Source organism: Eutrigla gurnardus (assembly GCF_963514095.1).
Source record: "Eutrigla gurnardus genome assembly, chromosome: 24".
Classification (NCBI taxonomy): domain Eukaryota; kingdom Metazoa; phylum Chordata; class Actinopteri; order Perciformes; family Triglidae; genus Eutrigla; species Eutrigla gurnardus.
This window is the reverse complement of record NC_139935.1, coordinates 3,237,449-3,251,122: the sequence shown is the minus strand read 5'-3', so window position 1 is coordinate 3,251,122 and position 13,674 is coordinate 3,237,449. Positions and strand designations below refer to the sequence as shown.

The following is a 13,674-nucleotide window of genomic DNA, read 5'->3' as shown; positions in this document are numbered from 1 at the left end:
GGTAACTGAAGTTTGAAGGGGGGGTTTCATGACATATTTAACCCCAAATACATTTATTTCTCCAGGTAGCAGGTCCAGATTCCTCAGAACTATGAGAATGCCGTAGGTACAGGTACATTCACTTGCTATTGCTCTCCCTGGTAAACCCTGGAGTGCCACAGGGATCCATCCAGGGACCTCCTTTGTTCTCACTTTCAATGTCTTTCAGACAACTTTAACTTGCGAATGGCTTTCTTCAATAACTCCATGATAATGTGCATGTTGTGTGTCAGAGTCCTTCATGGGAGAGAGCTGCTGATGGGTTGAACCTGTGGCCTGCTGGTCAAACCACCCAACCACTCTCCTGATCCAGTTCCCAGACCACAAACTACAGGCTTTTTTCAGCATCTTGGCGGACACAACATGCTTCTAAATGCATGTTGCATTCATGCAAATGACAGATGCAATAGTTGTGGGTGAAGGTATCTTTCATTTTAAATTATATTATATTTGTTTGGGATTTTTGAAGGTAATGTAAGGATAAATGAGCACTAATTAAATAGAGAATATGACATTTATCATGTCTTGAATTGGGCAAGTCCACTGGTTAACGTGTCTGGTCTTCCTGTGATTAGTACTGCCACAGAGTGACCTGAAGGTTTCGTGGACTGAATCCGTAAACGGTCTGGGAAAGTCTGGGTTCCTACTGTTCTGCGCTCCCACACTAACATCAAGCTCACGTCATTCTAATCTAAAGCAAAGAATAAAAACATCAGGCGTCCTCTTTGGCATCACATTTCCACGGTATGTGGGACATTTCAAGAGTATCTTGTCCTCCTCCTCCACAGGAGCTTCATTAGATCAGTGCAGGATATAACTCACTCAGCAGCCAACCTCCGCCGCTCCACCAACCAATGAACACTCACGTTTACGCACAGAGACGGTGCGTTGCAGTGCAGCTGGGAACAATCACAGACGGGACTTAATGAAGCTTTGACATAGGAGCTCGTACTCCGCCGGCCTGCAGACAGACAGTCATACCTGGCCAGACAGTGAAGCAACATCATCCACTGTGGATTTATGATCAACAAGGCATACTTTCTGACTGTCTGCATGTTCAAAAGGTCAGATTTTAAAGCTTGTAATTATTAACAACAATATATCATCGTGAAATTACTCGTAACATCTGGATGTAGCGACAAACAAATGAGATCATGGTCAAGATGATCTATGACAGATTTGTTAGTGTTAGAGATTTGTCTGCATTAAGACGACATCTCCCATAAATCCCTTTCTTTTTTGTGGGATGGGTTGCTGCAACTGGTCCGTGGTACATGTGTTCTACTGCCAGAAACGCCAGCAGCATTTCTTTTTGGGAAAGTGATCCCGCAGATTTAAAATAAAAAAGAGGTGTTACTGGCCGTGGTTAGAAACTTGCTTTTGATGCTCGATATAAAAACAGAGGAGCTTTGTTGTTCCTCTTTTGGTTTTTGAGTTTCCTGTAGTTTCCTGTCAGCACACACACACACACACACACACACACACACACACACACACACACACACACACACACACACAATCATACATACAGGAAGATCTGAGTGATTTGAAAAAGCCTGATTTAATTCTGTCCTTTATGATCTTCACTTCACCTGATAGAAGACAAACTTTCTTCTTGACAAAACGTGAGGCAAAGTGATGCCATGGGGTTTAAGAGGCATACGGAGTTGCTACGGCGATCCGCTGGAAGTCCCGCCTCCACTGAGTTGGTACGATCTGCAGAGCTACCATGCGGTGGAAACGAGGGCACAGCTGGGGACAGATCATGGGAAATTGCAGGATGCGAACTCCAATGCATGAAAGTCAGAAGTACTGAAGCCCCGCCCACCACCCTGACGTCCGCACCCTTCCTCACCGCGACATATAAGGGACTACTTCCTGCCTTGGCAGCGGGACGACAGATACAAGCAGCCAGGATGAGGTTTACTTGGCCTCACATGAGGAACACTGGAGTGATTTTTAAAGGACCAGTTGAGATAGTTTGGGCACCTACTTGGTACGCCTCGTGGTTGTGGTCACAACCGCCCAGGAGGAAACCCAACCCGGTCCAGAACTCACTCCTCTCTGCCTGGTCCAAGCTGCTGTTGGAACCATCGACCATTTAAAGGAAGTGGACGTAGTCACCAAGACGTCGTCCCATGGATTGTGGACTACTGCTTTGAAGCCTGGGATTTGGCACTTTCGCCGCCACCATCTTGGTTTCTTGCAACCAGTAGTTAAACAAGAGGGTGGAGCTAAATACAACCAACTGATGGACCAGGATCTACTAATTGAGTGAGAAGACTTATTTTCGCATTCATTTGAAAGAGTTTAACTTCCACGCTGGCTTCAAGCTTCATGATGTACGCAACTAAAGAGACAAACATTACACCAGTGTGTAGAACCTGGCTCCCGTCCATGTGTATTTCTTTACCAGCGTCAGGAAACAACGGGAGAGACAGACGGAGAACGACATGCAGCAAACGTCCTCATATGGCATCCACGTTAACCACCAGGCCACCAGATGCTCCCTAGAATTTATCTTCATAATATTACTTGCATTAAGCCTCGCCATCACAGATGATGTAAATTTGTAACTCATCATGTAAATTATCAGCGTACTAACACATGGTACGACCAAAACAACAACCTCGTATATATGACGTCTTTTCTCGGGCTCAAGCTAACCTCTAGTGAAGGATAAAAGCTGGAGATCATTTCAGAAATAAGTCACGTGACTTGAAGTGATGCATCGTGGGCTCTGCAGGCTTCAGTACAAACTCTGGAGTGGAGGGAGATTAATTAGTTAAACTGGGGCAGACATCAGTCTTCCAACAAGTCTGTGCTGTCGCCGGGGATGTGGAGGGAGGGCGAGGAAGAGGAGGGATGAAGAAGGGAAGAACAGGGCGGTTGCTGGTTTTTCTACCTGGTGGACGCGTTTTTCCAGGGAACACCGGAGGAGGAGAGGAAGCTCATCCCTCACTCTTATCTGGACACGGAGGGCTGTCAGGTCTACAAGCTTCCTGGTGCCACATTAATGATGCTCCCCCTCCCTCTTCTGGGCTACAAGGTCAAGTCTCCCACCCCACCCCGCTTTATCACCCCTCAGCAGAGCTCACAGGCCTCACCAAAATTATTTTATTGCACTGGCGATCGTCCAGTTTGCATTCTTAGCACCATGAGAAGAAAAAACTACAGCAAAAGACCTTTAGCTGAGAGTGGAACGAGTTTCTCTTGAGGGCCTTGCTCAAGGGCAGCTGGGAAATAGAAGGTAGATGCTGGTGTTAGTGAGGAGAAGTGGGAGGACTGATGGTGTTTCTGGCCAGAGACTGTGAAAAAGAGGCTGCAGATGTTGGGCTTTGATGGTCTGCAGACGGTGATGGTGCAGTTTCTCCGTCTGTCAGCGTCTCTCTGCATCAGTGCAGTTTGGAGACCGGGGGGGTGGGGGGGGAGCTAATGGGGGAGTTACAGTCGGAGGGTAAACACTAAGCGTGCATCCTGAGAAACAGATGCATTCAGCATCTGGTTAAAACGCATCTCACACCGACTTTGAAGATGATTCGGACAATCGGATTTCAACCCGTTTTCACAACTAGCCTTTAAGAAAAGGCCCCGTATGAATGGATTTCTATATGAACAGATGCAGGTGTGTACTGAGTCGACTCCCATGGCTGTAATTAGTGAAATCAACTTTGACTGAGCCCTCTGTTCCTCTGCAAGGCGACGAGCAGCCGAGAGTGACATCTGTTAAGCTTTAGAGCTGGAAGGCCAAAAATAAAGTTACTGGGCTGGGCCCCCTTTGTTGCATTTGCAGAGATCAGCTGGAGGACAAATGGTGAGATTCCGACCCTGCGGGACACCGACAAAAAGAGCGCGCGCACCTCCGCTGGATGTGACCACGCGACGTGCAGATGCATGTGCACAATGGGAGCCTCGTTACATGGTTGGATTGAAGAGGAGGACTTTGCTGGAGCGAACATCAAGGCCCCGATTTTTATCTCCGAGCTGACGTGACCTCAAAGGACTGATCCTCCATCAGATGTAGGAGTCTCTCTGCTGGAGGGACGCTTAATGGCAACCGTATCTCCAACTGGAGATGACATTGTTTCATTGTCAGCGGGGAACATGGCGGAGTCTAGCGAGCAGCGTCTCTGACAAAGATGGATCTGCTCTATTCTCCCTCGCTGTCGTACTCCACGCAAAGCTGCAGCTTCCTGACTAATCGGCTGCTAAATCACCCGAGTTTGGGCGACATCTGATGCACCGCCTGCTCATCAGCAGCTCGTACCTGAGCAGCGGCGGCTAGTTAAGCTGAGAAGGGCTTTGTGTGGATGAGAGCGGCAGACAAATCCCCTAAAACTACAGTCAGGACTGAAGGAGTGACTGATGTGGAATCAAAGTCTGATTTTAATAGACAACACAGTTCGGCTGCACAGGACGGCCAAGCTCAAGCAGTCACAGATGAATCTGGGAGGATCGGGAGGTTCTGCTTTCAGGGAACAAAGAGCGTGCGCTACCTTGCACGCTAACGCTGACGACCAACAGGATTCTTTCATTACAGACAATCGCCTCCTTCTTCTGACTCTGAAAAACACCACAGCAAACTCTCCGTGTCCGACACACTCCTTTACAGACGGACGAGAAGTTTCTCACCAAACATTTTCATCAGAACGTTAGAGTTATCGCCCGATACCCGTTTTCACTGAATAGAGCTTGAACGCATCACAACATGAGTCAATGCAACCTCCATACGACCACCAAGGAAAATAAACATTTTAATGACACGTTATGTAATTTAATATCTTTTGAATGATGATGATTTCAAGCGCGTGAATTTATTCATCGCCACTCATTCAGGACTTCCCAGCAGCATCGAGCAATTATTTCTCATAGAATCATTAATTCATCATTAAACACAGACCTGGATGAGCACCAGGAAATATGGATGAGTGCATCGATGGATTAACCAATTAAAACATAATGAATCAATTTAAGGTCTGTATATGAATTTTATAGGTGTGGAAGTTATGGAGGTTTAGCTGACAGTCTTTGCTAAGATTATTATTATTCTTTTTTACGATTATAGGTCCAAAACCTGGGGGTTTATGGGAAGTGAATGCACTGTTTTTGTTGTTGAATGTGAGTAAAATGAGTATATATTATATCATGTTTAGGTGCGTTTGACCTGAGTGGGTTTAAGGGACGGATCAATAATCAAAGCCCTTTAAGGAATGCAACCTAATAAAACAATACCATGTAAACTATTCCCACTAAATCCCCAAACAGCCTCCCTGCTCCGTGGAATCACTTCATCTCCAGGCCGGTTTCATGCATGTTCACCCCACATATCTCAGAAATCCCCTGTAGTCTCGCATTAGCTTGAGTTGCCACGTTTGCAAAAAGGGAAAAAAGGGAAAATCTGAATTATAAATAAAAGGTAATGACGCTATTATCATGCTCTCTTACTACCCTGAGCGCCGCGCCTCACCTTTCTATTTGAATAATGATTTATAATCATATTAGTTCTCTCCGGAGCCCTGCTCTGGAAAAGTAAAAAGCTATTACCCAGTTGTCAGCTTCCAGGAGACGCCGAGGGAGATGGAGCGATGATGCTGACACGCACATACTGTAGCTACACACACACACACACACACACACACACACACACACACAAAACAACATTTCAAGCAGAAATGCTGTTTGCAAATTGATGTGTTTGTTTAACCCAGCTTGAAGCGGCGAGGTGGGCGGGGCTTACAGCCAGAGAATCACTTGTCAATCACACAATATTGAATCCAATTCAGCCGATTATTAGCATCGTTGTGAGTCGTTGAATGAATCTAAAGCAGTGAGCAACATCCTTATGATTAGAAATGAGACCAACACGGTTTACATAGAATACATAAAACCACCTCCATCCACAGCGTGATCCACGCCGACACGCAGACAGACAGATAGTCAGCAGGAGAGCAAATAAGATATCATGCATCGCTGATCAATACTGTCACCTGCTCGGCCTAATCCTCGAGAACACGGGCGGCTCCTATCGTGTTTACACCCAGCGCCACAAACTGCATTCGCTCGCAATTTTGTCACGAAGCCATTTTCACGCGGCGCGTTTCAGATCGACGCGTTAGATTGTTGATGTAAAAAAAGGAGAAGGAAACACCGTTTTGTTTGCATTACTTTGCTTCAGTTGGACTTAATTAAAGGAGTTCACTTACCAAACGCAGCTCTGCAGCTTCCCACTTCCTGTTCCACCTTCAAGCCTGGAACAAACAACGACAACTCATTAAATATACATTATATAACACATAACATCACTCTCAGTGTGATTTAATAACCATCTTCACTATTAAATCTCCTTTAAAAGGGGAAAAAGTGGAGCTTTTACGACATATCAGTATATAATATTGAGCATGCATGCATTAAAGCAGCATTAGAAACAGTGTAAACGAAGCTCCATCTGTTTTCCTCCTGAATGTTTGAGGAGAAACAGCAGCTGTCAACGCGTCCTCCGCTCCTTTACAACACAAATGTAACATGTGACTCTGGTTTCTGGGTTTAATATGGATGCATGTACATTTGGGTTTTTGACAAGATACTGTCAAACCGTTTTTTTCTTAACATTTAAAACACAATATTCTAACGTCGGTGCCTGGTCTGATCATGGATTGCTCTTGCAGGAGGAAACTGCATTCTGTTTGCAACCCGACGACGCTGCTAAAAAGGGTGACGTCCATAAAAATGTCACGCGGAGGCGTTTTTGGTTCCGGTGTAAAGTGAATGATCAGGAACACAACACGACGGGACGCAGCCAGATCTCTTTAGAGTCTATTTCAGGACACACACACACACACACCCTCTTCCTCTAACACCTGCACACACACACACACACACACACAAGCTGCTTACAGACATCTCATCTGGTGAGATTTACATTTGCAGGCCTTGACGGCTGGTGTCAGGGTGTCATGTCCACCGAATGTGATCTTCCATGTCGAGAACATTATTATCCCCCAGAGGGATTTAATGCAGGTGCCATGTTCAGCACCAGAGGATCAAAACGGTCACAATGTACCTTTAAAGAAAACACACACACACACACACATACGCGCGGTGTGGCGTTCGGGGCAGCAGCCAGCTGCCAACACGCCGCTCTGACCTCGCCGTTTGAGGGGGTTTTTCCTCAGCGGGTCCACGGCGGCGCCGGCACAAAGAGCAGGTCAGCCAGCAGTAATTACACCATGCTAATGCCGCTTAGGCCTTTTGATATGGAGCGCCGCGTTGCAGCGCTTCAATTGGTTTGGCATTTATCACCCGCAACACACAGAGGAGGGGAGGGGTCGGGGGTCATCTGTTCATCCATTCATGCTTTCTCCTTTACTGATTTAACATCGACTGACAGAAAATACACTTTTTTTTTTAGGTCATTGAGCCACTGAGACAGGTAGGCCAGCTGGTTTGAACAGGTGAGCAGACTCTGCGTTCCCATTGGACAGATCTGTGCATTTGGCTGCAGACCGAGATGGATGAAGCCTCTCTCTATCTTTACTCTTCTCCTCTTCCTCTCTACATCTCCACACTAGTCTTTCCATCTCCCCTCCTTTGTCTCAGTTGGTTCAGCAGACACACACACACACACACACACACACACACACACACACACACACACACACACACACACACACACACACACACAGCCATGGATGACCAGGCAGACAGTGTTCAGTGCAGGAGGCTGATGGAGAGTAACTACGCATGAAGGAAAGCTCACCACAAACACACAGACATGAAGACGGGTTGTTTCGAGGGGAATCTTGATATTTATTTTTATCCACTAGAAAATACGCCAAAAATATATATATATTGTATCGTATCTCAATCACGGTGCAGTTTTACTATGTTTTCATATTCTTAAAATAAAAAAGGAGAATGAGAATGAAACGTCCTCGGATCCACCTGAGCTTTAAAGTCACTTGTAACTTTAAAGCTACACAAAGCCGTTGTACTGCAGGCTCCGCCCCGTTCCTCTACAGCTGCGTGGAATAAACAAAGCAGCGTTTACTCATTTACTTGACACATGGTCGTCATAAAAAGCAAAAGAAAAATCAAGAGCAGTGATTCCGGGAAGCTCATCTTTCGTGCAAGTCTTTCTGAGATGAACTCTCGTCTCCTTTTGAAGCACTTCCTCGGGTCGCCAGGTCACAGATGAGGTCATATCCTGTCTTTTCTGATCAGGCCTGAGGGACTGGTTGCAGATGTGCGGGCTGAGAGGTCGAGTCTCTCATGAAAAGAGATAGCAAAGGCATCTTCCTTTAATTTCTCCAGCTATTCTGGGTTTTGGGGTTAAATGCTTCTTTCTGTTCCTTCTCTCTCACGGGACGCCATCAAGAGAAGTGACCAAAATACACCGAGAAGCCCTTTATATCTGAACCATGTAATGAACCTGCCATGTGCACAAGTGCACTTCACTGAGATCTACAGCCAGGTTCCCGTTTCTGTGAGAAAATCATTGGTTCAGATAGAAAGGATTAAAGATTCACTTAGAAACAGAGAATACGGATCAAACCGGGTCTTAAAAGTGATAATTAAAATTGATTCTAAAATGCAGGTAATGAAGCTACAATTAAGGTTATATGAACTCCTTTGTTAGAATTAGTCTGGCAGCAGCAGTCCAAATATGGTCACTTCCTTCACTGGTTTCACAAAATCCAAGACGCCGAGGTTCCAAAGCCATTTTCCACAAACCAACGGGTGACGTCAGGATGACAACGTCCACGTCTTATTTACAGTTTGTGGGATAAAAACATGTAATTGAAGCTAAAATAAAGATCCTGAAGAATCATGCCATCTCTCTGTTAAAGGCAGACACAAAATGACAATCCAAGCTGTGAAAGGGACTTAGATGCAGAACCAGAGGCACCAAATATGACTAATATAGCTCCTACTGGACACACAGTGGTTAAAGCTAACCTGACCTGGATGTATCCGGGTTAGGATAAACTAGCAGAAAGTACTACGCCCAAATGACGCAACAATAACCGCTCTATAAAACAGATGAACAGCCGAGAATACCTGGCCACCGCTTTGTCAATAATGGTGGTGGGAAGCGCTAATAGAGCATTATGGGAGCCCAGGGACCAACGCTGACAGGTGATTTATGTCTCCTCTGACGACTTCGGCCCTCGAAGGAAACGCTGATAAAAGAAGAGGGAGATTGGAACAAGCAGAATGATGAATAGACTACATGATCCAGAGACCCGTCTCATTAGAGGGAGGCAAAGAGAGAGACGGAGCTCTGGCCATTTAGCTAATGTAGCGAGTCATTGCGTGTGTGTGCATCCATCTGCATGCATGTGTGTGTGTGTGTGTGTGTGTGTGTGTGTGTGTGTGTGTGCACCGAGGGACCGGAGCAGCGGCAGCTTGCTCTTGCTGCAGCAGTAGCAGGTTGGAAATTAATGACACACTAAATATATGGCGAGGAAGCTTGACCCCGCATAATGGCGACATATAGGATTAACCTTGGTTGTCACTGGGGGCCATTGTTAGCCCACATGCTGCTACACGCAAACACGGCGGCTCCAGATAGGTATTTGTGAGAGAGAGGGAAAAAAAACATGCTGATTTATTCCCTCGCTGCTTCAGGGGATAAAGCGCTGCATTTAGGATTAAAGGATTCAAAGTTTGCCTTTAATAAATAGTCAAAGCTTGAATGGATGCGGGAGGAGAAAGCAAAGCATGGTGGATTAGAAGAGATGGATTTCAGAGAGGAGGTGTGGGGGAAGCTTCAGGACATTGGAGGACATCGAAACGGGGATTTTCAGATGTTTTAATGTTCGATTAATCAACAATAATAATAATGAAGTGTTATTTGCAGCTGTAGACATGGCTTATCACAAATATGTCTTATAATTAAACTACAAAAAAGTAGCTAAATGAGGGGATCATAAAAGTCATTAGGATGTATCCTCTGGGAACCATGAATGATATTTCAGAGGATAAGTGAAAAGGGATTATTAGAGTCATAAGGCTTCAACATCTGTCCAACATTTCAATAGTTGTTGATAGAGTTCAATCTGGACTGAAACACACTGAAACTAAGAGAATAAGTGGGATCCATCACATTCATTGTCCCACAACGTCAGCCTGTTCACATTTCAGAGCCTCCCCGGCAGAAGCCTCCTGCTTTTATGGCCATGATGGATTTCCCATTTAGCCTGACCCTATATTCATTAAAAGAGGATTTAGGCCGTTAGAGAGCAGGAGCGGAGGGGCCCCTGGGGGACGGTGTTTGCTCTGCTGGACTGGCCGATAACTCTCCCTCAGACGGGGCTTGTTAGGTGTGGAGGGCCGGGAGGAGGCTCCAGGTTTATTAGTGGCAGCAGCTGCACTCCTCTCTGCTCTATAAAAAGTAATTACTGCTGGTGGTAACAAGCTAATTGATTGCTAATTAGGTGAATCAGTTCTCTAAGTGCTGCCCCGTTTCCTGACAGATGGTGACAGTGTGTGTGTGTGTGTGTGTGTGTGTGTGTGTGTGTGTGTGTGTGTAGAGACGGATGCTCGTAGGTGAGTCTAGGTGTGTATTGTTGAGTTTTTTCGTGACTGTGTGTTAATCTAACGGATGAAGGCGGATCCCCGGGCGGCGATGGTGCGATGCCATTGGACGGCGGCGAAAGCGGAACAACGTGGCTGATTGGACGAGGGCTCGGCGTGGAAGAGGAAATGAGAGCTGAATGGGGGCGGGCGCACGGTCTGTCGGCGCACCCTGGGGACCACCGGGCCCCCGCATCCACTTTCATATGGAGATGAGGGGCCAAGCTGACGCAGGGGGGGAGACAGGGAGAGTGCATGTGAGGGGGGGAGAGGTAGAGTGCATGTGAGGGGGGGAGAGGGAGAGTGCATGTGAGGGGGGGAGAGGGAGAGTGCATGTGAGGGGGGAGAGGGAAGGAGAGGGTCAGCTCATCAGGCTGACAGCAGGAAAACAGAGCTGAGGAACGATTTCAAAGAACCAGAACACCTGACCGGACTATTCTACCTCGCTGTAAGGATACGGGAACCTTAAATAATATCCTCCTGTCATTTTGTTATTGATCACCTTCATGTCTGTGATCACACTCACTCATCTGAAGTCTCAGGACTAAAGGGGACCGGGCTCCTGAAGCCAGGACCCCCTCAGGTCTGGAACTCTCTGGAACTCGCTGCCTGAAACAATCTGAAGGACTCTTATAAATCACATAAATTTAATTTATTTAAGCTTATTATGTTCTATTTTAAATATATATATATTATATATTTCATTTTTTTATGATTAATGTAAGCCTGATTTTTTGTTGTTTATTTCACTCTTATTGTTTTGTTTTTATTGAATTCTCTACAGTTTAATGTTCCTCATTTAATTTAGTAATTTTTTTTCTTACAAAAAAATATTCGAAAAAAGCAACATTGCTGATGCTAAAGTGTGTTACAATGCAGTGATTTACAAACATGGAATAAATAAATAAGACGAGGTGTTTGAACAAAATCACATCTAAAAATACATGTGTGGAAAATAAATATCAGACAAAATCATCTCCAAGCAGAAACAAATTGTTGTCTGAGTTCATATCTGTATTTATATACGTCAGCCAATTTAAATTCAATATACGACTCATTTAAATGAGAAGTTGATGAGCTTTTAACCCTCGAGGTGCCAAACTACACGTTGATTATTCATGTATTTCTCTCCCGATGATACTGTAATATTTCTATTAATTTTCTAGGATTGCTTCTTTATGTTCTACACCATTATCACACAGTTAATTGTCAAATATTAAATTATAATAATGTGAATTCCTCAGACATTCCAGCAGGTAAACGGCTAAGTGAACCCTCTTCTCCTGCTTGTTTCTCCATCATGCTTCTGTCGGCCGCCGGCCTCTAACGTTCCCCTCTGATGGTATCCGACATGCCCGCGTCACGCCCGCCTGCTGCCCCGTCACAGTGGGTGGCACGGCCAACCACACCAGTTGTTGGGCGATTTACTGCCCTCGGGGTGAAAGGTTTATTGGACTGGACTAGTTAGTGCTGGGCTAAAATAAGGAGTTGGCGAAGGCTGGGGGGTCCTTACACCCCCGCGGTCCCGCCGCCACCACCTGCCCCATGCAACCACCGACACACACACACACACTGTACATGCACACACACACACTGGACATGCACACACACACACTGTACATGTACACACACACTGGACATGCACACACACACGCCCTCATCTCTGCACATTCATAGACACATGCCTGTCTGTTTATGTCTATAGACTCTCCATTGTTCTCGCTCACGTCCTCCCTCTGTTTCAGCTTAAGCATAGACTTTCACAACATCGGGTTTGTGGTCAACGCAGCGTCTTTGAACGCATCAGGAAGTGGGAATTAAAACTACAAAAAAAAAACACAACCTATTCCCGATTGTGGAGCATTTATGTAAATCATGTGATTCTGTCGTAAACAAAGATGATGAAGATGCCTGTGGTGCCTTCAAATGCTCTGTAATTTTCACTTTAATGTAAATTTTTCATTCTCAGGATTCTGGGAGCTAAATTGATTGGCTGTCCTGTTCATGCATTTAAAGGGAATAGATAGGCTTTTCACTTTATTCTTTAGAATTGATAATAAAATATATATTTCTGTGATCTTAAGAGGGAGCAGCCAAGCAGAGGGTGAACCCTTATTTATGCCACATTATTTACTCAACATCATAATGCATTTTTAATTGACTGATGTAAAGAAATAGCTGAATATTTCTGATTTCTAACCGAGTTAGAGGAGAAGACTGACACTTCTCTCAGGGCTTTACAGGAGAGAGTTAGCTTAGCTTAGCACAAAGACTGGGAGCAGAGGGAAACAGCTAGCCTAGCTCGGTCCAAATGCAGAGAGCACCTCTAAACAAACTAATTAAGATTTACGAAGAAGGATAAATAATCACATAAAAAAAACAACTTCCACGTGATTACAGCTTCACCAACGGTCCTTGAAGGCGGCGTTATTCTAGTTTTTCCTTTCCCTTAATCATCCTCTTACCTTCACATCACAGATAAGGCAGGTTGTGACCTTTTTGACCTTTTGCCTTCCCTGTTCTGTCAAGACCGTCCTCAGACAACACTGAACACCTCCCACCCCTCCTCCCCCACGTCCCCTCTCACGTCCTTTCCCCTCTCTTTCCGTCTTTTTCTTTTCCGCAGAGAGACCCTGCGCCGAACATGGCCGTCTAGACGCGGCGGTGAAAGGAGACGAGCCGTGAGCGCCCGCTCTTCCTTTTGTCCGCCGCTCCCCGTCCCCCCTCGACCTCCAGCTCCCTCCGTCTGCCCTCCATTGTGGGGGAACAATACGGTGTCAATGCTTCTTCCTAAACATGTTGGGGTATTAAAATCACCCTCAATATGAGCCGCGGGGGTGGGTGGCGGGCAGAGCGAGGGCTGTCATGCCAACACACACACACACACCAACATAAATACACACACTTTGACCTATAGGGGGGCTGTCCCGAACCCATTTGTGTCAATCAGGACGAGTTCAAAAGCCAGGAAATATCCCGTCACACATGCACGCACATAGAGGAGACCTAAACTCGGCTGCACACAGCGTCAAAGATGTGTCAGTCAAAACACATGGCAAC

General features: G+C 45.7%; 1 protein-coding gene across 1 annotated transcript in view; it reads right to left on the bottom strand.

Moving 5' to 3' along the window:
* cUnh8orf74 (chromosome Un C8orf74 homolog) overlaps nt 1-13,674 on the bottom strand; it is a 101,972-nt gene that overhangs the window by 35,323 nt on the left and 52,975 nt on the right. The window contains exon 8 of the mRNA XM_084004169.1: nt 6,243-6,287. The gene's annotated coding sequence lies outside the window, so the exon portion shown is untranslated. The remainder of the gene's footprint in view (nt 1-6,242; nt 6,288-13,674) is intronic.